This window comes from Lutra lutra, chromosome X, assembly GCF_902655055.1.
Source record: "Lutra lutra chromosome X, mLutLut1.2, whole genome shotgun sequence".
NCBI classification, from domain to species: Eukaryota; Metazoa; Chordata; class Mammalia; order Carnivora; family Mustelidae; genus Lutra; species Lutra lutra.
This window is the reverse complement of record NC_062296.1, coordinates 95,893,399-95,918,409: the sequence shown is the minus strand read 5'-3', so window position 1 is coordinate 95,918,409 and position 25,011 is coordinate 95,893,399. Positions and strand designations below refer to the sequence as shown.

Sequence of the window (25,011 nt, the reverse complement as noted above, 5' to 3'; positions counted from 1 at the left end):
TAATTTTACCCAATGCCCTTTGCTCAAAAGTTTAGTGAAGCGGAATGAAGTGACGATAATTGCGTGCACTGAATCAAGTGCTCTTTCTTCAAGATGACAAAACAAGTGGATGGGGGCATGGCCACACCGGTCCTTAATTGGGAGCCTGAGTCCTAACAGAGGTAGGGATCAGAATTATAGCTACAACAGTTGAAGAGGAGGCATGATAACAGGTGTGTGTCTGCGGCATCACACATGCTGTGTGGATGGTCGTCAAATCTCTCCTTGCTGCGTGGAGACGTCACAGGTGACATTCCCGAGTGCTCCCAGACCCCACTCACGCATGCGTACCATGTTGCAGGTTACGAACACCAGCTCAATGTCTAAAAGAGTGTAGAGGAGGCATTAATGGAATTCGCAATGTGAAAACATGCATGCACACACATGTAGTTTGTGTATATGTGCGCACATGCCTAGTACATGCCTCGTGTGCACATGTGTGTCATATGCACATGCATGTGTGTGCTATGTTATGTGTGCGTGCATAATTTATTTTATGCTAATGTTCATGACTGATTTGTGAATGCAAGATGTCCTCCATGTGAAAACATGTATGCACACATGCCTTATACACGTGTGTACATGCATAATGCATGTATCATCTGTACACATGCCTATGACATATGCATGTGTGTACATGTATGCATCATAGATGCATGTATAATTTATAATATTCATGACTGATTTGGAATCCAAGATGTTCTCCATGTGAAAACATGCATGTACATACCTTATTTATGTGTGTACATATATAATCCGTGTATCATTTGTGCACATGCATATATAATGTGTGTGTGCACATGTATGTACTGTAGATGCACGTATAATTTATTTCATATTAATATTCATGACTGATTTGTGAGTCCAAGATGTTCTCCATGTGAAAACATGTATGCACATATATCTTATGTATATGTATGTACATGTATAATACACGTATCATCTGTGCACACACATGCATCATACATGCATGTATGTGTACATGTATGTATCGTATATGCAGACATATTTTATATTAATATTCATGGTTGATTTGTAAATCCAATATGTTCTCCATGTGAAAACATATATGTACATATATCTTATTTATGTGTGTACACACATAGTACACGTGTCCTCTGTTCACACACATGGATCATACATATGTATATATGCATGCATAATTTATTTTATATTAATATTCATGATTGATTTGTAAATCCAATATGTTCTCCATGTGAAAACATATATGTACATATATCTTATTTATGTGTGTACACACATAGTACATGTGTCCTCTGTTCACACACATGGATCATACATATGTATATATGCATGCATAATTTATTTTATATTAATATTCATGATTGATTTATAAATCCAAGATGTTCTCCATGTGAAAACATATATGCATATATATCTTAATTATGTGTGTACACACATAATACACGTGTCATCTGTGCACACATGGATCATACACATGTGTACACGCATGTATTCTACATGAATGCATAATTTATATTAATATTCATGACTGATTTGTGAATCCAAGATGTTCTTCATGAATGGCCCTGACGCCCTCCAAAGAATCATGCCATGTCCTCAGGTATGGATGGGGAAACTCATGGTATATGGTCAAAGAAGAAATATGTTTGGCTTTCCTGGCCCTGTGCTCTGGGACAGTCATTTGATTTGGGCCCAGCAGGTGTACAAGAGCCACAGACAATAAATAAATAAATGCCACGGTGTGGACTGGGTTCCAAGAGAAATTTATAGAAACAGGTGACTTGCCCACAAGTTATGGCTGACTCACCTTGTGTCTGCATATGTTTCAAGGTCATTTACTCAAAAGTTGAGTTTATTGATGTCCTCCAGAGAAGAACAAAAGTAACTTGGGCATAAATAACTCATAAATATGTAAAAGAATCTACGAAACTAGATACAATTACCCCGTTATTCTACTCTGAAATATATCATTTCGGCAGAAAAGCAGCATTAAATTGGGGAGGAAAGCAACAAGCACTGTGTTGGTGCAAAGGAAACATTATGGGTTTGGAAAATAGTTCAAAGGGAAAGGATCAAGGAGAACCAAAACCAAAGTATTTATATTTATCTCATGTATTAGATATTATATTTTACATATCACATATTTATATGACATAGTCATATAACATTGCATATATTATATTTACATTATATTTATGGAAGTTTTATATCATTATATTTAAATCTATATACCAGTCCCTTTACCAAATGGATTGACAGTCCCTCTGAATCACAAAACGTTTAATAGAAGATCTACTGGCATAATGAGCTCAGAACTAGAGTATAAACAAACTATCTCAACATTCAAATTTATTCTTAGCCCCTACGCTAGTCCTCATCATCAGGACCTGTGATGTACTCATAAATTCCATTCCATATAATCCTGAAATCCCTATTCATGGTTCACCTCTGCATCTCTTTTTTTTTTAAGATTTTTATTTATTTGTTAGAGAAAAAGCACGAGTGGGGGGAGCAGCAGAGGGGGAAGCAGGCTCCCCACTGAGCAAGGAGCCCAATGAGGGGCTTGATCCCAGGATCCCAGGATCGTGACCTGAGCTGCAGGCAGACGCTTAACCCACTGAGGCACCCAGGCATCTCTCTGCATCTCTTCACTTAAAAATGAAAATTAGGACTCCAGGACAGGATGGAAGGAATTTCCCTTGGTCATCAGTTTTGAACCGAACTAATAAGCCATCTTGGGAATAAAATCGAGGAATTTTGAAAACCATCCCAGACACCTATGAAAATGCACTGCAAAGAGTCTCCTTTCACAGATGTTACCAAAGCAGACAATGGTCAGGCAACATTGTATAGAAAATGATTCAAGGGTCAAATGTTGAAATTTTCAAGTGCCAGAGAGGCTTCCTGAATGTTTTTCCTAGGAAGCTCGTTTGTATCATTTATAATCACAGATGTCCCCCGATGAAAGGGGAATGGATGCCCATCTCTCTGTTCTCTACATCTCTACATCAGCAGCCTGGTCATCAAGAAGGAGCTACTTAGCAGCAGACCTAGATCAAGGCATCGTCGCCCCATGCACCTGCCAGCCCCCTTGTAAATGACAGTGACTGCAAACGATGACCCACGGAGCTCTCACTTCTCATGGACACATGTTGGGAATGCCCGAGCAGGAAAACTCCATCATAAGCTTTGCATCTAGCCATGCCATCGTCAGGATATAACACCGGAAGTTCCATCTGGGGATCACCCCTCATCAAGTGTGAGCGCCAAGTACACCGTGGTTCAGACAGGCTCCAATTTGGAATCAGCCCTCATCAAGGTCATCCCAAAGTGTAAGAGCCACTGAGCATGCCCTGATTCAGATGGGCACATAGACAACCTCTTGCACACACGCGCGCACGCACACACACACACACACACACCACACACACACACACACACACACACACAGGTCGATAATGCCTGGTGCTTTCAAATGCAGATTGAGCCCAAGTGCCCATGGCCAAAACCCAAAAGGCCTTCCAAGATACAGAAGTCCTCATTCTGCTCTCCCGATGGAGCAATTTATATAACGCTCCCTCCGGGTTTCATTACGTGAGCTGTCACATTATGAGCTGTGACCGGTCCACAGCTCAGAGCGCAATGCCAGACCTATTACCACGGCTTCTCCTTGGAAGCGGGACAGCCTGACTGTATTAAGCAAAGTGCTCCTAGCACAACGGCTACCAGAACGATTATGACCAAGCCGCATCGGGCTGCCATTCCAACATCGGACAGGGTGAGAAGAAAGACAAAGCATTCTAAGACTTCATGCCGCCCTGAGATAGCAATATTCCTCCAGACTGAAAAATGGAAATAAAACAGGCTGGGGAAATTTAAAAAAAAGGGGGGGGGGCTTTTTTTTTTTTTACAAAGCTGCACAATTCATAAGACAAAGGAATTTACATAATGTGCTGTTAATGATGATTTAGGTGTATGTGCTGATGAGAAATGTATGTTGAAGGTCTTTGGTAAAATCACCTACACAAGCTCAAAATAGAAATCATTCTCCCATCTATAATCATCTTCCAAATTTGCATGTTGATAACAAAAGGGGGACAGCATGAGTCTTTGTTAATTAAAAATAATCTTTGAAAAAAAAAAACTAGCACTTTATTTTTATAGCAGTAAATGGGGGAGGAGTTTGGAGATCCAGTTTCTTGGAAACAAGGGTTTCATATAAAAAACACGACCTTGACAATCTTGTAGAATTCAGAAATCCTACGGAAGTTTGTTACTGACATAGGAAAGAAATGAAATTTCGTGGTCAAGTCTAAGGAAGATGAAAGCCGATTGTGGTCTCAATGGTGGAAAATGTTTGGAAGCTTGGTACACAGATGGATGAGAAAAATGGTATATAATGGATATATGAATGACATAATCATAAATACTTTCTCAGCAGGGCTTGAATTGACAGCTGAGCCATGAAAAGACATAACCATTCACCTGAAACATATTAAAACACATCCTTTCTCATATCTAAGCATGGGAAGGGACAGGTCCAGATTTCGAAGTGTGCAATGATTCCATGAACAAGTGCTCAGAACCAGAGATCACAAAAGTATTCTACCCATGTTCCCTTCCTTGGGATCTGCTCTATTCATGTTCTCCAGATAGAGAGAAAGATCCCATGGTCTCAGTGGGCCCTTGGCCTGCATTGGAACCACACCACTGACATTTTGGATCCCCTTCTCAAGGGGCCACCGCCATTCAAATGCCCTCCTAGCTTGGGATGCTCTCTCTAGAAGAGAGTGGGTGTTCAGTGTCCCATGGGCTTGAGGGTCAATTTTGGAGCAGTTTATATAGGTGACCAGAAAGCCAAGCCTCTCATTGGCATACACTTAATTAATAAGATATAGTCAGCCTTGTAGCTATTTGAAGGAACAAGCAATTGCTACAAAATCCTCAATTTCCAATGCATGCCCTTAATGCACTCCAAATGAGCTTCACATCACCGCTTTGCACTTTGGTTCATTTCCAATAGATTGTGAGAAAGAAAACTATTTTTACTACAAAAGTGGTCAGAAAGCATTGCTAGATTTGGTTTACCCAGGCTACAAATGCCTCAATAATGTAAGTAGGCAGAAGTCAACGATCACTTTTGATACTCACCATCACATTGTCCTTCTGAGAAGATGCCTTTAAAAATGCCTCCATGGACATATGGTTGCCGTCTTTTCCATCTCAACACATCCGTTCCTATTAAGATAAAAACGACAAAGAGACATTGGTGCACTCAATAAAAGAGATTGGTGAGCCCGCTTCGAAGCCAATGTTCTATTGCTCACATAACCTTTCTTACGGGTTGTTATAGGAACCAGCTGGTAATGGCAGAAAGGGATTCTTAACTGGGTTCTTCATCAGTCTAGGTGATCATCGTGACAGGATACCTGCACAGGGGTGGCTAACTGTAGAAACCACAACCCACCATGCCGGTCATCACGTGGCACAACGATTTTTAGAATCAATGGAGACAGATTAAGAATTCCAGTCTCCTCTGCATTCATTCCGGCTCTGTTCCACGTTTGTTGATGATGACAATCAATTTAACGCATGTCTACGTGCAATTTAGCTTATTTAAGTTAAGAGTTTTAAATCCTTGCAAAACGCAGTTGGCCAAGAGAGCCCATTTGTGTTCTAGAAATCGTTTATTTGGAAGAACTAAGCCTGAGTCTGAAGACATCATTCTTTCCCCTACAGCAATGGGTCAGGATGGGAAGACAAAACACTGGGCTCTTTCCTGGCTGCGCTGTGAGAAAACTCGCGTTCACTGCAGCAGTAATCATCGCAGGATCGTCGAGCATTCTTCTTGTCATCTCAAAATGGAATCTTCTGTCTAGAGGGTGACTCTCACGCGACGCTGCCCCTTCTACTTACAAGTGACGATCACAACAAGACAAGTGGGTCCTTGTGAGCTATTTGACAGAATACCAGCTTGCCACGGACACCATTTCAGAGCGCTAGGAAGGAGAGGGAGCAGAAAGAGAGACTACCTAATTTAATGCACTTCTCATGCTACCTCAACGCTTGAGGAGTCTTAGGACCAAGTAGATGAGGTCTTTGGGTTTCAAAGCTAACGAGCTAGCACATTATTAAACTGCTGGAAGGCGGGGTCCTATTTTAAGGATGCTTTGATTACTCATAACATCTAGCACAATTACTTATTACTAGGGGTTTCAGGAACAGTGTTGATTAAATATATTTTTGAAAATGAATTCGTACATCACAACAATCACAATGGCATTCACCACCTCGGACCCTTCTATAGCCGTGCTGTGTGGCTATAAGAACACCTGTTTTATAGTTGGAAAACCAGTGTTCACACGCTAAGTCACATGGCTCATAGGCTTTGTGGCAGAGGGAGGCAGAGCTGAGTCTCCCTGTAAGTCCACGACCACACACTTGACCAAATCAAGCTGCCTCATCACTAAATGAATGATCATAGCTAACATGAACATAGTGGGTCAACATTTCACACATCATCTTCTCAAGAAGCATAGAAGGTAGGGAAGAGCATTATCACCGTGAGCTGAAAAGGGGGAACCAGAAGGATATTAGGCAATGAGCCCAAGAGCATAGAGCTGCAAACGGAGGGCTGGACTCATACAAGGTACCCTGCTACCCGGGCTCAGGTGAGACAATGAACATCTTTTCTGTTCCACATCCTCAGCCCCCACACTGTGGGAATCTGCAGCTGGGATGGTTTTCACCCACAAAATGGGTAGTTGATATCCACAGCAATGACAAAGTCATCGTGCATGAGTGATGTAGGCAGTAGACGCTCACTGAATACCAGCTATCCCCACACTGTATCATTAATACTTGAAAACTGGTCCTATTTCTATTTCACCTGATCACAGGTAACTCTTGGCTCCCACCCATAAACAAATGTTAAATACACAACTACAAAGTTAACTATATATGTAGTTCAGGAAAGTCCTAGAAAAATTAGTATGAATTATATCTGACTGGTCGAATTTTTTCTTTCTTGTGATGGGGACGAGAGAAATGGTCCTTAATTATTATCTTAAGGTTGAGTTTTTGTTGGTTTCTTGCTTTGTTTGTTATTTTTTTTTTAAGGTACGCAAGTAGGATGGAATGATTAGTTATATCAACATGTGTTTTATTTTAAAATCTGATATTACTGGGGCACCTGGATGGCTCAGTGGGTTGAAGCCTCTACCTTTGGCTCAGGCCATGGTCCTGGGGTCCTGGGATTGAGCCCCACATCGGGCTCTCTGCTCAGCAGGGAGCCTGCTTCCTCCTCTCTCTCTGCCTGCCTCTCTGCCTACTTGGGATCTCTGTCTGTCAAGTAAATAAATAAAATCTTTAAAAATAATAATAATAAATTAAAATAAAATCTGATATTACTAAAATCTGATAGAACAAAATCAATAGTCCCATCCCATGGTCATCTAGTTGAGTGGAAGTCTCTGGAAGGAACTCTGTTCATCTGTATACCATAATACCAACTGGTATTCAAAGCTGGTACACCCTACATCAGGAATGCTTCTACCTGTCCTGCTTCCCCCATCCCATCATCTCCCCCACCTCTCTTAATGGAGCCTACCCTCCCCCAATCTTATTGTATTATGTCTCCTGCTGTTCAAGGCTAAATACATTCCAAATATTTTTAGTTTCTTCATCAAGGATAACCCTTTAGGTGTGAACTCACAACGTAGCATTCTCCCAGACTGGTTTTTGTGTGAGAAACTGCCCAACACTGAGGAGTCTGAGACAGAGATGGGCCCATTAGGATATTCATCCAAGTTACTGCCACTTTGGGACTAACCATTGAAAATCAAGGAAGGATACAAATCACCAACATGCCCCCATGCAAATACACCATTTTTCTCATGTGTTTTCAGCTTCATGATTCACCATGGGACATGCTGTGGGAAGCCTTACTTTGTGTATTTGAAGCTAAATTATAAGATATAGTCATGTGTTGAATGTTAAAGAAGGTTAAAGAAGGTTAAAGAATAAACTCTCTAGATTAAAATATTACTTTTTTTGGGACGCCTGGGTGGCTCAGTTGGTTGAGCAGCTGCCTTCGGCTCAGGTCATGATCCCAGCGTCCTGGGATCGAGTCCCGCATCGGGCTCCTTGCTCGTCAGGGAACCTGCTTCTCCCTCTGCCTCTGCCTGCCATTCTGTCTGCCTGTGCTCGCTCTCTCTCCCTCGCTCTCTCTGACAAATAAATAAATAAAATCTTTAAAAAAATAAAAATAAAAATAAAATAAAATATTACTTTTTTTAAGATAAAAATACTTCTTGGTGTTGGTGAGGTTGCAGAGAAAGGCGAACCCTCCTACAGTGTTGGTGGGAATGCAAGCTGGTGCAGACACTCTGGAAAACATCATAGAGGTTCCTCAAAAAGTTGAAAATAGAGCTACCCTACGACCCAGCAATTGACTACTGGGTATTTACCCTAAAGATACAAAATGTAGTGATCTGAAGGGACATGTGCACCCCAATGTTTACAGCAGCAACGTCCACTATAGCCAAACTATGGAAAGAACCTAGCTGTCCATCCACAGATGAATGGATTAAGAAGATGTGGGATATACACACACACACACACACACACACACACACACACACACACACACAATGGAATACTATGCAGCTATCAAAAATGAAATGAAATTTTGACATTTGCAAAGACATGGTTGGAACTAGAGGGTATTAGGCTGAGCGAAATAAGTCAATAAGAGAAGAGAACTATCATATGATCTCTCTGGATATGAGGAATTTGAGAGGCAGGGCAGGGGGTCATGGCGGGTAGGGAGAGAAATATGAAACAAGATGGAGCTGGGGAGGGAGACAAACCATAAGAGACTCTTAATCTCACAAAACACACTGAGGGTTGCTGGGGGTGAGGGGGTAGGGATAGGGTGGCTGGGTTATGGACATTGGAGAGGGTATGTGCTATGGTGAGTGCTATGAAGTATGTAAGCCTGATGATTCACAGACCTGTACCCTGGGGCTAATAATACATTATATGCTAATTTTTAAAAACCTGTAATATTTGGGGAAAACATATTAATAAAATATGTTTTGGGGATGCAATATTGACTATGAAAAAAAAATACTTCTTGATTTTACTATTACATTTGGACTGCATGGCCTATATTGAAGGCCTTAAAAGACAGAGAAATGTGACTACGAATTGCTGATTATTTTGGAAGTCACATTACACTTTATAATCTAAGGTTTGACACAGAAACTATACCCTATCACGTACTTACATTTGTAATGAATTACTCTGTACTTAATATTTATTCATTGATATAGAAAAGAATCCTTTTTTTAAAGTTTTGTGGTTTTCTTTCATTTTTTTGGTTTTTTTAGTCATGTCCGCACCGAACATAGGACTTGAACCTACAACCCTAGGATTGAGAGTCGCATAGCCTAGCGACTGAGCCGTAATTAAAGCAATATTTATGAGTCACTAATATATTAACAATATTATAGCTCATTAATATATTAGCAAATGTTGCCATAACATTATCATTTCATTTCAACAGAATCTTAGCCTGTAGACAGTACCTTCGTCAAAGCATACAGACCTTTTGAGGAACAGGAGGCGTGGAGTGGAGAATGATGAGCTCCACACTAAGACAATGCTTCAAGGAAACCTCTCCATATGCTTTCATCTTTACAACTGAAGACGCAGGGCTTCGTGAAGACGTTCATAGCCATTCCCATTCACCCTGGGTAGTAGGTCAAGGGGATACCTAGAATACAAGAGAGAAAGATATAAATGCCTTCCTAAAAGATGGCATTCGTGGGCGTCTGGCTTTCCAAGAGGGCACTGATATGATTGTATCCCTTCGTACCTAAGTAACTTGTAATAAATATTGTCTAAAACTCCACTGATAAAAGAATACAAAGTACCAGGCCAGGTGCAGGTGAGCACCCTAGGAAAGTCTTAGGAGCTGCAGAGGAGAGGGTCTAAAGAGAGGAGGGTGAGAAGGGCCATATTTATCAGAGTAGAGCCTACAGAAAGCACGAGCAGGCAGCTGCACCAGAGCCCATGGGGTCCTCAAGAGGTCCACACTATGACTCAGCTCGGGACTCCCTAGGCCTCAGCAGCACCGTTACGAATGTCTGCACCAGGCTTGCACACACGTGTACAAAACCAGGAGAAGAGAAACTCTTTTTTAAAACCTAAACATATATCAGGGTGCCTGGGTGGCTCAGCGGGTTAAAGCCTCTGCCTTTGGCTGAGGTAATGATCTCAGGATCCTGGGATCGAGCCCCACATCGGGCTCTCTGCTCAGCAGGGAGCCTGCTTCCTCCTCTCTCTCTCTGCCTGCCTCTCTGTCTACTTGTAATCTCTGCCTGTCAAATAAATAAATAAAACCTAAAAAAAAAAGAAAGAAAGAAAGAAAGAAAAGAAAAACCTAAATATATTCCAGAGCTATTAAAAAATTTTTTTTTTCATTTTATTTTATTTTTCTCAGGGTTCCAAGATTCACTGTTTATGCACCCCACCCAGTGCTGCATGCAATCTGTGGCCTCCTTAATACCCACCACCAGACTCACCCAACCTCCCACCCTCCTCTCCTCCAAAACCCTCAGTTTCTTTCTCAGACTCCACAGTCTCTCATGGTTTGTCTCCCCCGTTTTACCCCAATTCACTTTTCCTTTCCTTCTCCCTAAGTCCTCTGTGTTATTCCTTATGCTCCACAATTTTTTTTAAGATTTTTGTTTATGTAATTTGAGAGAGAGAGCCAGAGCAGAGGGAACGGGGCAGAGGGAAAAGCAGGCTTCCCAATGAGCAGGGAGCCCCATGCAGGGCTTGATCCCAGGACCATGAGATCATGACCTGAGCCAAAAGCAAATGCTTAACTGACTAAGCCACCCAGGTTCCCCTAAAAAATGTTTTAAAAATCCTAGGGGTGCCTGGGTGGCTCAGTGGGTTGAGGTCTCTGCCTTCAGCTCAGGTCATGATCTCAGGGTCCTGGTATCGAGCCCCGCATCAGGCTCTCTGCTCAGCGGGAGCCTGCTTCCCCTTCTCTGCCTGCCTCTCTGCGTATTGTGATCGCCATCTGTCCAATAAATAAATAAAATCATTTAAAAAAAAATCCTAGGGTTATTCATCCTTTATTGAATTTTCTTTTGAGTCACAGTGACCTGTCGAATTTCTGCAAGAAAGATGAGAGGAATTTTCATTTTGAGAGATTTCTTGGGTAGCTATAGAAAAAAAAAAAGGAAAAGAAGAAAAGAAATAAAAGGTATGCTGAGATAAGAAGAGAATGTATGTCTAGGTTTCGGGGGGGTCATCCTGGATATTTCTAGATGTGTATATAAATGTTCAAATTAACATAAGTAACCTAATTTATGTAACCCAAATTTTATCTCCCATCTCTCAAACAGAACAATCTTCCAAATTATATCCATTTTTGAAAAGATGCATATTTAATAAAACATCTGTTTCTGCCTTGGATTTGCTCCCAGCTTTATATAATGTTCAAATTGTTTAATTTTTAGCATTATCAAAGCCAAGTGAAAAACAACGGAGAAACAAATTTCTCTTCAGAATGTAAAGAGCGTAACTTAAAATATATACTGTCGATTACAGTGTTACACAATTCTACCCCTCCTGAATCAATCCAAAATTCAGATGAATTCTCAAAGAATTCATTTCTTGCCCCACATGGCTAGGTTTGACCCAAACCTTTACAACGAAATTAAAAAGTACTTGAGTCATCTATTCAGCAAGGAGTGGACACAAACAGCAGAGCACGCAAATTTATAGCTTTCGTGTAAGACACAAAATAATTAAGCTCCAAAATCCTTAGCATCCCTAAAATTTATCACTCTCAATTTTATAGGCATGGGCTAGAATGGGAAATCGGAAGCCTTTCTCTGATGCTGTCTTTTAAAAAAAAATACAGAAGAAAAATTGTCAAAGTCTAGGAACATGCATACTAGCAAAAAAAAAAAAAAAGATAAAAACCTTCTAAAAATAAATCACATAAGTATATTGACTAATCCACACATTTTCAGTTAATCATGCTCGTTTATAAGCTCGATAATTGAGGAAGAGCGATGTTCCCTTAGGGGGAAGACAAACTTGCCCGCTACAACTACATTAAATAAAGGATCAAAGATGTCCTCTCATACTCTCTCTGGCTCGGCGACATTTTCGAAGAAATGGAGATGGCCCAGTTCTTAACGCTTGTCCTCAACAGCAGCCTTTGATTTTCTCCTTCATTCAATGAAAACCCACAGAGCGTCTGGCAACTACTCACTTCTCCAACAATCACCCAACCAGCGCTTCCTCTGAGCCGAACTTGCCAAAACACACGTGTTTAAGGGAAGGCAGGAAAACATTAAAATACACCTAGGTGGGCAAAAAACAAAATGCCTTCCAATGTGACGGAGCTCCAAGAAGGACGTCAACAGTGAGTTAAATATGGAGACAGGAGAGCATGTAACCCACATTACGTGGGAAGAGAGAAGGTAGGAAAAGGGGCACAGGCAATGCCCTGAGTTGGTACACGCTTAGTTGGAGCACAAAAGCGAAGGACAACTGGTATACCAGGAGGGTGGTAATCCCACGGTGCTGTGGGGGTCAAGCTGGGGAGGGGGGCACCAGGCTCGCTATGTAAAGTCAAATAGGTCAATAAAGACAATTTGGGGTTGAGTCTAAGGGTCACATGTAGCCATCCCTTGTAAAACATTTCAGAGCAAGAGGAAGGAAGATCAAAGATAAATACTATAAAAAGTCTGCCTTGTGATGTGCCTCTATTTTTAGGTATTTTACATGCTTCATGAACTTACTCATCTTGCAAACACCTCTAGATGGAGGGACTCTCTTCATAACTCCCTTACGGGTAAGAAAACTGGAACATGAAAAAATCAACTTCAGGGGCGCCTGAGCTGAAGGGCGTCTGCGTTCAGCTCAGGTCATGATCCCAGAGTCGGGGGTCGAGCCCCGTGTCGGGCTCCCTGCTCATTGGGAAGCCTGCTTCTCCCTCTCCCACGCCCCATGCTTCTGTTCCCTCTATCGCTGTCTCTGTCTGTCAAATAAAAACAAAATCTTTAAAAAACAAACAAACAAAAGAAAAAATGAACTTCACATAGCTAGGAAATCAGACAGCCTGGCCCCTTTGGTAGAAAGTGATGAGCACATACTACCGGAGACAAGGGTCTGCATGCCAACGTTAGAGAAGAAAGAAAGTACAAGATAATCTTAGCCTCATGTGATGGAGAAGGTACGCATATGTGTGAAATACTAGGGGAAAAAATGTATAGTTCTCTCTCTCTGCCTCCAGTTCCTGGCCCAGAGTTCCTAAAACCCTTGGAATTCCCTAAGTGATAACAGCACTAGGAACATCTTTGTTCTAATAGTTGGTCTCTGGCCATGGTTCCGCAAAAAGAGCTCCTAAACCCCTTGGAATTTCCTGGGTAACAGGAGTGTCTTTTGTTCTAACACTTGCTAGTCTCCCAGATAGCTTCAAAATGGGGGCTGGTCACCAGGAAAACCACGTCACAGTTGGAAGTTTGGAACTTCAAGCCCCGCTCCATCCTCTGGAAACATGAAGGGGCTGGAGACCCAGTTAAAGATTGGTCATGGGTACATGATGAAGTCTCCATCAAATATGAAAGGGACAGAGTTCAGGGAGGTTCTGGGGTTGGTGACCACATCCATGGCTGGGAGGGTGGTTCCCCTAACCCCAGGAGGACAGAAGCTCCCTTTCAGGACCCTCGCAGGCCTCATCCTATGTATCTCTCTATCTGTATCACTTATCGTGTCCTTTATTATAAGATTAACTAGAAGACATCAAGGAAATGTTTCCCTGAGTTCTGTGAGCTGTTCTAGCAAACAATGCAACCCATTGGAACCTCTGATTTGTAGCTGATTAGAGAAAAGTTGTGAGTCAGCTGGGGACCTACTGTTTGCAGTTGACATCTGTGGTCGAGACGGTCTTATGGGACTGAGCCCTTCACCGGTGGCAAATGCACTGACTGCAGTTAGTGTCGAATTGAACTGAATTGTAGGACAACCTCCTACTGTCACAAAGAATGGCTCAGTGGGGGAGCGGGGTCCCCATACATTTGGTGACAGGAAGTACTGAGTGTGTGAGTAAAGGAGGAACGCAGGAGTTGAGGAGTGGTTTTCCCAACCGACGTGGGAGAAGGGAATGTAACAGTCCCCAGGTTGAAGGACAGCCTGAGGACAGCAGAGCGAGAAGACCAGGAACAGGTTCGGTGAATCCCAGAGATGCTCAGGGAGGAGAGGTCAGGATGGACTTGAGGGTGGCTGGTTCAAGAGATGGAAGACCGAGTGTGCTTGAGGACAGTTTCTGGACAGTCCTTTGATGCAACCTATCTTTTAGGAAGGTGGAGCAGGGAGAGGTTTAGAAATAGATGGGAGAGTGTGAACAGCCATAGATAGGATGGTAGTACAGTAGCAGAAGTGAGAACATGGCCATGGACAGTAGAGACATAGCACAGTCAGGGCAATAAAGAGAGACCTGGAAAATGATTTACAGCAGGCAGACTGGGCAGAGGGTGCAAACCGCAGGATGAGGGACTGAGTGCAGAAGATGCCTCCCCTTGGAAAACAAAACGCAGGAAACGTAGCAAGCTTGGCAAGAAAGACAAAGGGCAGAACCTGGAAACACTGCTGAGCTTTGGCAGAGCACACAGACGAAGTTGTCCAAAAAGAAGCAACTGTGAGAGCAGGAGGCGGCTTGAGAGAGAAGTCAGAGCAGAAAGTGGACCCACGTGGGGCTCCCAGGTGGAAGACACGGTTATATCACGAGCCAAGGCAGAGCTATGTGGGGCAGTCTGGAGGCTGGAGAAGTGGTCTGGGCCTGAAGCAGAGGGAGCAGCCCAAAAGTTCAGAGTCAGAAAAGTTCGTTAAAGTAATAGAAAAGCAGTAGGGGGGGAACCAGAAGGGAGAACGTTCAGGAATTCAAGAAAAGATAAAGCCCCTTGAAGGAGGGACAATGAACACTTCAGATTCTATGCAGAAACTCTGAGAAGAACGTTGGCTCTGCTAACGTGTCAGCACCTGTAGTGGTGCCCGGGGCAAGCCATGGAGCCCAGGTGAGCTGTCAGAACAGAAAGCAGAAGAGATGTGGGAAGAAATGAAGAAATGTGTGTTATGACAAGTCCTTCCCTCAAGGTAGGACATGTCAGGACATAAGCAGGTTTGCAGGCAGATGAGAACGGTGGGGAAGGTCTTGATAATGAATATGGGAGGCCAGTTTCAGAAAGAAACACTATAAACCACAGAATGTGGAGGACTGAGAAGTGCATCTTTTTTTTTTTCTTTTTTTTTCTTTTTTTTCTTTTTTTTTTAAAGATTTTATTTATTTATTTGACAGAGAGAGATCACAAGTAGACAGAGAGGCAGGCAGAGAGAGAGAGAGAGAGAGAGGGAAGCAGGCTCCCTTCCCTGCTGAGCAGAGAGCCCGACACGGGACTCGATCCCAGGACCCTGAGATCATGACCTGAGCCGAAGGCAGCGGCTTAACCCACTGAGCCACCCAGGCGCCCCAAGAAGTGCATCTTTTAAAGTCCATTGGTTACCTGAAAACCACCAAGAACCACCTGTTCTCTGGGAGTCTCACAGATGTCTTTAGCATCTGGCAATGTTGGCAATGTTGACCAATGTTCTGAACCCTCACCCAAGTTCTGAACCCTCTCTCTTCCCTTAACGAAATGACCTGACATAAAACACCAGCCTCCATTGGCAACCCCATTGCTTGGTTCTCTATGCAAGACAGAGCCATCAATACCATCTTCTGGGGCTTTGCAGGAGTGTCATGAATTCCTCACCCTCTCCTGCCACTAGGTTTCAATTCACACAATTAACCTCATGGCCTCAACCTCCATCTCCATCACTACCAACCAATCACCTCCATCGTATCTGCCATAAAACTGACATCCTATGAATGGTTCATGTCAGCAAAAGCAACAGCAGGTCTCCACCAAAGCCAATGGAATAACATCTATTTGCTTTACCATTGGGTTCTACCATCTAGAATGCCCTGATGTCAATTTAGTCATCCAACGCAACTACCTGAGCTTGAAATGACACTCAACCCATTCACGAGCACCTGTGTAAATTATCACACGTCACATGCATGTATGTCCTCATTCGAGAAGTGCCTTTATTCAACACTTGCTGCACACCTGTATCGACTCCCTCCCTCCTTTGCTCTTCACACAAAACCCCATCCATCCTGAGACACATCCTGAGATCATAAGGAACTTCTTTGTAAACATTTCGTTGACAAACTGGTTTCCATGGTGGCCCTCAATGGCCCTGACCTCCATGTACCACACCCTCCAGCTGTCCCCTTCCGAACTGGTGCCAGGTGTGACCAACAGCATGCAGAACTTATGATGAACCAACCTCCCAGTTCAAGGCAAAAAAGACCACAGTTTGCATCTTAGGGTCCCTCCCTCTCTGCCTGTCTCTCTCCTCCCCAACTCAAGGAAGTCAAACACCCAAGTTGTGTACCTGGCCATACGGAGTGGCTCATGTGGCAAAGAACTAGGGCCTCCTGCTAAAGGAGGGATACATAAGGGAGAATCTCCACCGCCTTTCTAAAATGTCCACCCCAGTCTCTAGCTGGAGTGCAGCAACACGCCAGACCCCTAACCGGAACCACCAAGCCGTGTGGCTCTTGAATTCCTGAGTTCCAGAAAAACTATGAGATAATCAGTATTTTCAGCTTTAAGCAGTGTTTCAGGGGAATGTTTTAGGCAGTGACAGACAAATAACAAATTGTCCCAAGTGATCCCAGTGCCAAATACGATTCTAGTGGAAAATAAGACTATCTTCCCAAGGTCGTGTTTTCATCTTCCTTATGGACTGTGTGGTGTGCATGCCTTGGAGTAAAAGTATTTCATTGATCATTCTGTCTTCTCTCCTGCGATGGTGATCTCACCAGGATCGGGGGTTGAATCTTATCTGTGTTTCTGTGTCTTGCATTATCTAGTCTGGTGACCTTCTCAAAATAAGGTGTGCATATATGGTTATCCAAGGAATGAGTAAGGGAGTGAATGAGTGAAGCTCTATTCATGGTTTCTTCGTCTCTGAAGGCAAGGTAGCTGCATGTAGCCTGGAATTACAAGACCTTGTTTGAGACAGAATGTGCCCTTGGATCTCTGAAGTGGAAAACAATAGGCTGCCTTCAAGTGATTTGAATTATGAGCCGAGCGTTTGGAAGCATGGCGGGATAAATAACATCCAGCATATCAATGAGTTTTTATGGAGGTTATTATTAATCTTTACATCCTGCACAGTGCACAGCACATGGTAGGTGCCCAATAAATAGGTACTGGTTTGAACTGACCGGGAATCTGAAAACAAAGACAATGTGTAAATCAGAAGAGCAAGACTCATGTCAAAACCAAACTACCAGACCCAGAGTTAGTGTTAAAGCCACCTTCCAAGTAGGAGGGACCGAAATAGCACATGAGAGTCACAATTAAACAGGTTGTTTGTGGAAATGTAACGTGAAAAGACCCAAAGGCAACGGTTCTCAGAGTGTGACCCCTCCTGGACCAGTAGCGGCAAGTTCACGTGGGTGCCATCTTGGATCCACCGACTCAGAAACTCTGATGGGTGGAGCCCAGAAGTCCTGCAAGGGGTTCGGATAGTCAAGTTTGAGAAACACTGCCCTAGAGGATGGGCTTCAAAAGCATGAGACTTAGGGTTCAGTGCCTTCTTTTGCTGACAATTTTCCCAACATTATTATTTGAAGAACAGAAATGAAACGGGTGGGAGGGAACCTACTCTGAGCCACGGATGCATGGGCACAGGATAGAGGCTAAACCAAGAGTCCAGAAGCCAGCTCTGTCCCTCATTCACATCACAGGGGTCTTTCAGCACCCGCTCTGAATGCCACACTTTCAAGCTCCAAAATCTATCTCCTCCCCACCATTTCCTCAGGTTGTTTTAACCCCCTTTCTACTGGAAGGTCTTAACTTCCCTTGGAAGATCTGCCATGAACCCAACCGTGAAGGAACATCCTCTATGAGGAATCCCCATGTTCTCCCAGCCCCGCAAACATTCACTGAGCCACTCTTCTTAAGGTAATGATGTCACATGGTCTTAATGTCATCATTTCTGGACCACAATGGACCACACACACCAAAAGGGAGCCGACGTGCCTTCCTTCTCCCACAAAAACGTCCAACACACGCTTGTTGCTCAATGTATAAAACGTTCGGTAAAGTTTCAAAAGGATCTGACATTCACACCAATTGGGAGACGAAAGATATGCCTCTGCCACCCTATAAACACTGAGAAATCGTTCTCGCTCAACTGTTTATCATGCATGATTACACATTGAAAATACGCTGGAGAAAACCCATGCAGGACTTGATCTTTCCTTAGAGCGAGACACAGAAGCAAGACAGAGGCAAAGAGGATGTGACAAATCATACCCACGTCGTCCGTTTAATTTTAGCGCAGCGTAGGTTTTTCTCCCATAAATGCTGCTCCGTGCTTGAATGGCCAGACTTGGGATCACCTTGACATGGTCCAGCACGTCAGCACCCCAGACGTGTACCAGATGTCACCATTTCTAGCCGCATACCCCCTCTTCTCAACGTGCACGCACCCCTACACCAGGTCACAATGAAGCTTATTCAGAAAACACATGGAGCGTGCATATCACTAATCAGGGCTGAAAATGAGCGGCATTCAAGTCAAGAGTCTTAATTACAATGATCGCGGCTCTGGAATCATGCAGAATGAGCTGGAGAGGACCTGGGGATTGGTCCAACCCACTCGTTTCACAGTCAAGGAGTAGGAAACCCCAGCACGTCCCCACAGAAGGCTGCAATTACAAAGGGGGACCTCCACCCTCACCCCCACAACCATGCCCAGAACATTTGGGTGCTGGGGTACGATGCAGCGGCATCATCTCTGAAACGCTGATGAAACAGAGGGGACTCTGGAGGACAGATGTCCCTCCCGTGCCAATGCTGGACGGCGTCAGAAAAGCCAGATGAGGTTAAGGAAAGAGCAAGGGGCTGGGCTGGGGGTCTGCCCTTCACCTGGCTCGACCCAGGCTGTTTCCCTTTGGGTCAGTCCTGCACACAGCCCTGCGTCTTGGCAGGGTTCCTGGGGCTGCAGGGACAAAGGACCACACACTCGAGGTTTAATATATTCTCCCATCAAATGCCAAAAATCAAGGTGTTGGCAGGACCCCGCTGCTCTGAATGATCCAAGGAGCCTGCCTTCTCCCTGTGCGTCTGAGTCTTCGCTTTGTCGTCCCAGCGTGGGTGCCTGTGTCTGCATATGCTGTGACCCCCTCTCAGACGCACTACTGTCATGGGATCAGGGCCTCCTTGCCTGACCTCTTTACGGCATCTGCAAAGAACCTCTTTCCAAATAATGTGACATTGGGACATGCCGGGCATCAGGACCACATCCTATCGTTCTGCGGGGGCACACGATACCACCCACCACGATTGGCTTATTTGCAAAATGACCTGATTGGACTCGTGGTGTTTGTCCTTGAATGTCTGGTGTTAAACCTGGAGACAAACCGATGGGGAAAATTGTACGCTGTCTTTCTCTCTCTCTCTCACATACACACACGCAGATGTGGGAATTTGGAACTGGGGAACCAGAACATTTGGATGACGGGCTGGATGGGATTCCTTTCAACCAGGCATGTTATCACCCCATAGAAACGACCTCACTGCTTCTGCGTACGTGCAGGAGGTTGCGGAATGAGGTCAGGCTGGGTGCTGTCAGCGGAGTTCACATTCACACACGCACCCGCTCAAATTGTCAGAGGGAGCGATTTGCATACATACATCAAACCCCGTACGGAACAATTGCATAATCAATGGGTTTCCCCTCTTATCCTTTTGCCAGAGCCGAGCTTACTTGCCTCTCTCCTTGGGCAACAAAAACTTATTTTAAATCTGTTCCATTGGTTAGCTTGAATATTTTAGTTTTTATTGTTTTTTTAAAAAAGATTTGTTCACCAGAGAAAGGGCTCCACAAGCACAGGTAGAGGTAGAGAGAGACGGAGAAGGAGACTCTGCATTGAGCCAGGAGCTCAATGACACGGTCGGTGCTTGATCCCAGGACCTGGAGATCACAACCTGAGCTGAAGGCAGACACCCAGCTATCTGAGCCCCCCAGGTGCCCCTAGTTTGAATATTTTAGCCACAGCATCAGAACTTCCAAAATAGGGAGCCTGGGTGGCTCAGCGGGTTAAGCCACTGCCTTCAGCTCAGGTCATGATCTCAGGGTCCCGGGATCGAGCCCCGCATCGGGCTCTCTGCTCAGCGGGGAGCCTGCTTCCTTCTCTCTCTCTGCCTGCGTCTCTGCCTACTTGTGATCTCGCTGTCAAATAAATAAATAAAATCTTAGGAAAAAAAAAGAATTTCAAAAATATAAGCAAAGTTTTAAAAACGGAGGCAAGGAAAAAGGTAGTCAGGATATTTATGAACGATGAAATGAAGGCCATGAAATGATACTCATCGCGGGCAATATAAATGCTAAAATATGCGCAGGAAAAGACCAGCGTGCCCTCCCCCACCCCACCCCACCCCCACAGACACACAATGCAAGGTTACAGAATTAAATTGTTGATAACAGCCGTGTGTCATTCAGACTTTCAGGAACCAGGGAAGGCGTGTCCCTCCAATGAGGCACATCACAGCACTGTCTTATGACAATCTGAATAGAAGTGACTGCTTTTACCCCGTTCTTTAATCCTAAGCATGTAAAAGGTGGCTATTTCTTCCAGGAGTTAAGAAGCGCCACGCAAAGTCAGCTATTATGAAGTCCTTTGCGGCAAACCTTGCATCTGCATTCGTTGGGGCTGCTGATCCTAATTCCAGACCTCAGAGATGCATAAAACCCTCTCTTCAAAACACATTTTCCCAGATAAACCCATCTCGTCTTCACTCGCAGACTAGCAAAACTTCGTATTTCGTTGGAGAATGTGATTTTCATCGACGGCATCCCAGCTCGCAAGATAGAACCCCGTTTCCAAGGAGTCTTACGTTTAATTTTCTGCTCGGCCCCTTGTTCGCGGTTTGCACCGACGTAAGTCCTGACGGAGGGGTCCCGCTCAATCACCGATCTGCGGGCATCTCCGGAACGGGAAATCACTCTGCCCGTCAAACGCTCAGACACCGTCTTCCCCTCAACTGCATTTCCCTTTGCAACGTGGCTCGGCCCGATTTCAGATGAGCTAGCTGCGTGGCGTTCTGCATTTTGCCCTGAAAGATGCTTATCGAGGATTCTTTATTCTTTTTATTTTCTCTAAAGCTCTCCCTTACATACATCACTTCCAAATTCCTTTTCGATAACGCGCTTCATAGTGACTATGCAGGGACATCGGCCTCATGCTCATGACGGCGGATACAATTCACAAAGTCGATTTTTGTTACGAGAATGCCGCAAGGATCGTGTGGGTGCTGTCGCTCGTTGACCTGTTTGCCCCCTCCCCTTGTTTTTCCGGTCATGCCCAGCACACCTATGGGGCCGCTAGGACCCCAAAGAGAATGAGAATGTGGCCGAGGCACAGGTCATTTTATAACAGACTTCTTAACTGCGAAGGATTTTTAGCCCCCATGGGACTCCAGCAACATCTGGAGATGTTTCTGGTGGTCACAGCTGGGAAGAGATTGGCTCCTGGCAGTGTGAGGCCAGCAAAGCATCCTACAAGGCACAGGGCGGTCACCTGTATCAAAGGATCACCCACTCCCAATATCAACAGTGAGAAGGGCAGTAAATCTTGTATGTAAGGGAGATGTATTCCTATCACATATCTGAGCACATCCAATCGTGTCTTAAATATTAGCCACCACCTGTCAGTTTGCAAACGTCTCTGGTGCATCCTTGTTGTAACCAATTGCGATGATCTTCTACTTCCTATCACTTAGGATCTCTAGTCTATGGTCTGGAAATTTGAATTTATTAAGGGCACAGGCACAAGCGTACGTATACACACCAACAAAGGGGACACATCTGCTACCTCTAGCAAGAGCATTCCTTTGAAAGGTGGGTAGGACATTCCTTTTATTTTTTTTCGCAGGGGAAATATGTAGCACGTAGCGTTGTTCTCAAATGTGCGGCCGTTTCTGCAAAGGGCCTGTAGGTCACTATCCTACTGAAGGAGGAGGTCATGTTACCAGCAGGGAGTGGAATGGTAGTGACCAGGGGCCGGGAAAGAGGGGGAGATGGGGAGAGGCCGGTCAGAGGGTCCCAACTTCCAGGGGGAAGGTGAATAATTATGGAAATCTACTGCACGATATTGTGATGATAGTGAACACTAACGGATTAGATGCTTGAAAACTGTGGAGAGTAAATCTTAACTATGTCCACCAAAAAGGAATGTGTGACCAGAGGGAGGTGTTTGCGAAAGCTATGGTGTTCATCACGTTACGTATAAATATATCCAACCAACGGGTACACCTTACAGTTATGCAATGTTATATGCCAATTATATCTCCATAAAGCTGTGGGGGGAAAGCATTGCAAAAAAGCAAAAGGGACCAGAAACTGTCTTTGTTAGTCTTCCTTTGGTCCCTAAGCTGCTTGAGATGGGGCACCCTTATATTAGCATGGGAACAATGGCCATGTGTATGGTGGGCTTGGAAACCGGTGGCTGCAGTGTAGGAGACAGCATGGCGTTCCCTCGAATGTGAAAAACAAAATGAGCATATAACCTAGCCATTCTATTTTTGGGAATATGTGCAAAAAAAATCCCCCAAGGGGGGCACGTGGGTGGCTCAGTGGGTTAAAGCCTCTGCCTTCAGCTCAGGTCATGATCCCAGGGTCCTGGGATCGAGCCCCACATCGGGCTCTCTGCTCAGCAGAGAGCTTCCCCTCCTCTCTCTCTGCCTGCCTCTCTGCCTGCTTGTGATCTCTGTCAAATAAATAAATAAAAATCTTTTAAAAAGGAAGAAATCAGACATGTGGTTACAAGAGGCAGGGCGGCAGGGAGAGGGAGAACTGGAGGCAATTGGTCAAAGAACACAAACTCTCAGGGAAACAGTAAGTCGGTCCTGGGGACATAATACGGCGACACAGGGACCATGTTAACATTAGAATTAAGCTGCGTGATACGTAGATAAGTTAGGGAAATAGAGCCTAGTTTTGGGAGAAGTGTGACAGTGCGATAATCGTTTCACAACAGACGCAAATCAGACCAGCATGCTGCACCGCTTAAATGTATGCGGTGATGGGGGGCAATTATTTTTTCATAAAATGAGAAAAATAAGTACAGTGGGGGCACACTTATATCAGGACTCAGAAAACTACCCACCGAAATACCATCAGCGTAGGGACGATGGCCAACGCCGACCGTACCAGGTTAGGTTATTACTCTGTGGCTTTTGTGTTCACCAAGAGAATACAGCACATGGGCTTCTACCAAAATGACCTAATCTGGTTGACTGAGTGGGCAAAGGGGAGAGAATGAGAGATGGGAAAAGGGGGGAAGATTGGAAGGTGTCTGTGTTGAATGATGGAACAAAGTCTATCTTCCATCCTCTTTCTCAGTGTGTGTTGTCAGGCTGCTGTATAAGCTGGGAACAGAACACAGGAGACGCAGGGCAGCCACGGAGCTACACACACACACACACACACACACACACACACACACCCCTGGCCATCTTCCTGCAGCTTTCCCCCCTGAGGGGAGCACAGCCTCGGGCCACGCGGGCTCCCCCTCCTAAGGAGTCGATAACGGAGACTGAAGATCCCGGAGAAGGCCCATGTTCTTCTAAAAATGACCTGAGTACTACGTTTTGCTGATGCCCTAACATACCTCCCTGTAGGTTATGCAGAAAGAACCCTTTCTTCAAGGAGACTCGGCAATGAAGTGGAAAGGATGGAGGGTAGGCGTACAGACGGATGGAAATAAATTCAAAACGCAAATCAACGTAACGTCATGCGTAGCCCCGTGTGAGCTAGCAAGATCTTAAAATGTCAGTTTTTACTTTAATGGCTTGGAAGCTGATGATCATAGTTTGAGGTGTGATAAAGACTCAAACTCAAAGATACAATGGCTATTTTTTTTTTAAAAAGGGTCTTATACTTTATAGCAATATATTTTTTAAAAGGGTCTTATACTTTATAGCAATATATTTTTTTAAAAAAGGGTGTTATACTTTATAGCAATATATTGACACATGTTTACATGAATCTCAAGGTGCCATCATGAGAACAAGGCAATAAATGAGGTTAAATAGGAAAGACCAGACTATGCAATCCTTATTTCTCAAGCTACGTGATGGGTCCATGGGACTTGTGACTCCTCAAGGTTGAAATCCTCAATAATAAAATATCCAATCACATTTCAAGGGGCTAGAATAGGATTTTTGGTATTTTCTTGAGGATACGAATCAGTATACAAATCAAAACACTAGGCAGAAATACACACAACAGAATACACCGGGCCCCTATATCGTAAAGGTAAAAAAATACAATGATAATGAGGAAGAAGATCTGTAATGATCCTGAAGTGGCTTTTGCTACCAAACTGTGGGACGTGTAAAGTTCAAAACAGCACAACAAACCATAACAGACTCTTAATCTCGGGAAACAAACTGAGTTTGCTGGTGGGAGGGGGGATGGGAGGGATGGGGTGACTGGGGGATGGGTACTGGGGAGGGTACGTGCTACGGGGAATGCTGTGAATTGTGTAAGATGATGAATTTGTTTCAGACCTATAGCCCTGAAACAAGAAATATATTATATGTTAATTTTTTTTAAAAAGGAAAAAAAAAGTTCAAAATGGCATAGATACAGATAGATACAATGTAAAGAAAGATGTGGATGTATATAGAAATATAGATATGGATACAATTTCGGTAGTACAAATGGACACAGTATGATGTAGACAGAGTTAGAAACATGGTATCAAGTTGGTAGATCACAGACATACAATATATCGTCATGAGTCAAGACATCATATATCGATGAAATATG

At 44.0% G+C, this 25,011-nt stretch overlaps 1 protein-coding gene across 5 annotated transcripts in view; it reads right to left on the bottom strand.

Annotated features, from left to right (window-relative positions):
• Positions 1-25,011, bottom strand: part of NLGN4X (neuroligin 4 X-linked) — a 311,928-nt gene that overhangs the window by 269,331 nt on the left and 17,586 nt on the right. For all 5 annotated transcript variants that reach the window (XM_047716551.1, XM_047716553.1, XM_047716552.1 and 2 more), the window contains exons 2-3: positions 9,635-9,802; positions 5,176-5,262 (exon numbers count right to left, since the gene is read on the bottom strand). The gene's annotated coding sequence lies outside the window, so the exon portion shown is untranslated. The remainder of the gene's footprint in view (positions 1-5,175; positions 5,263-9,634; positions 9,803-25,011) is intronic.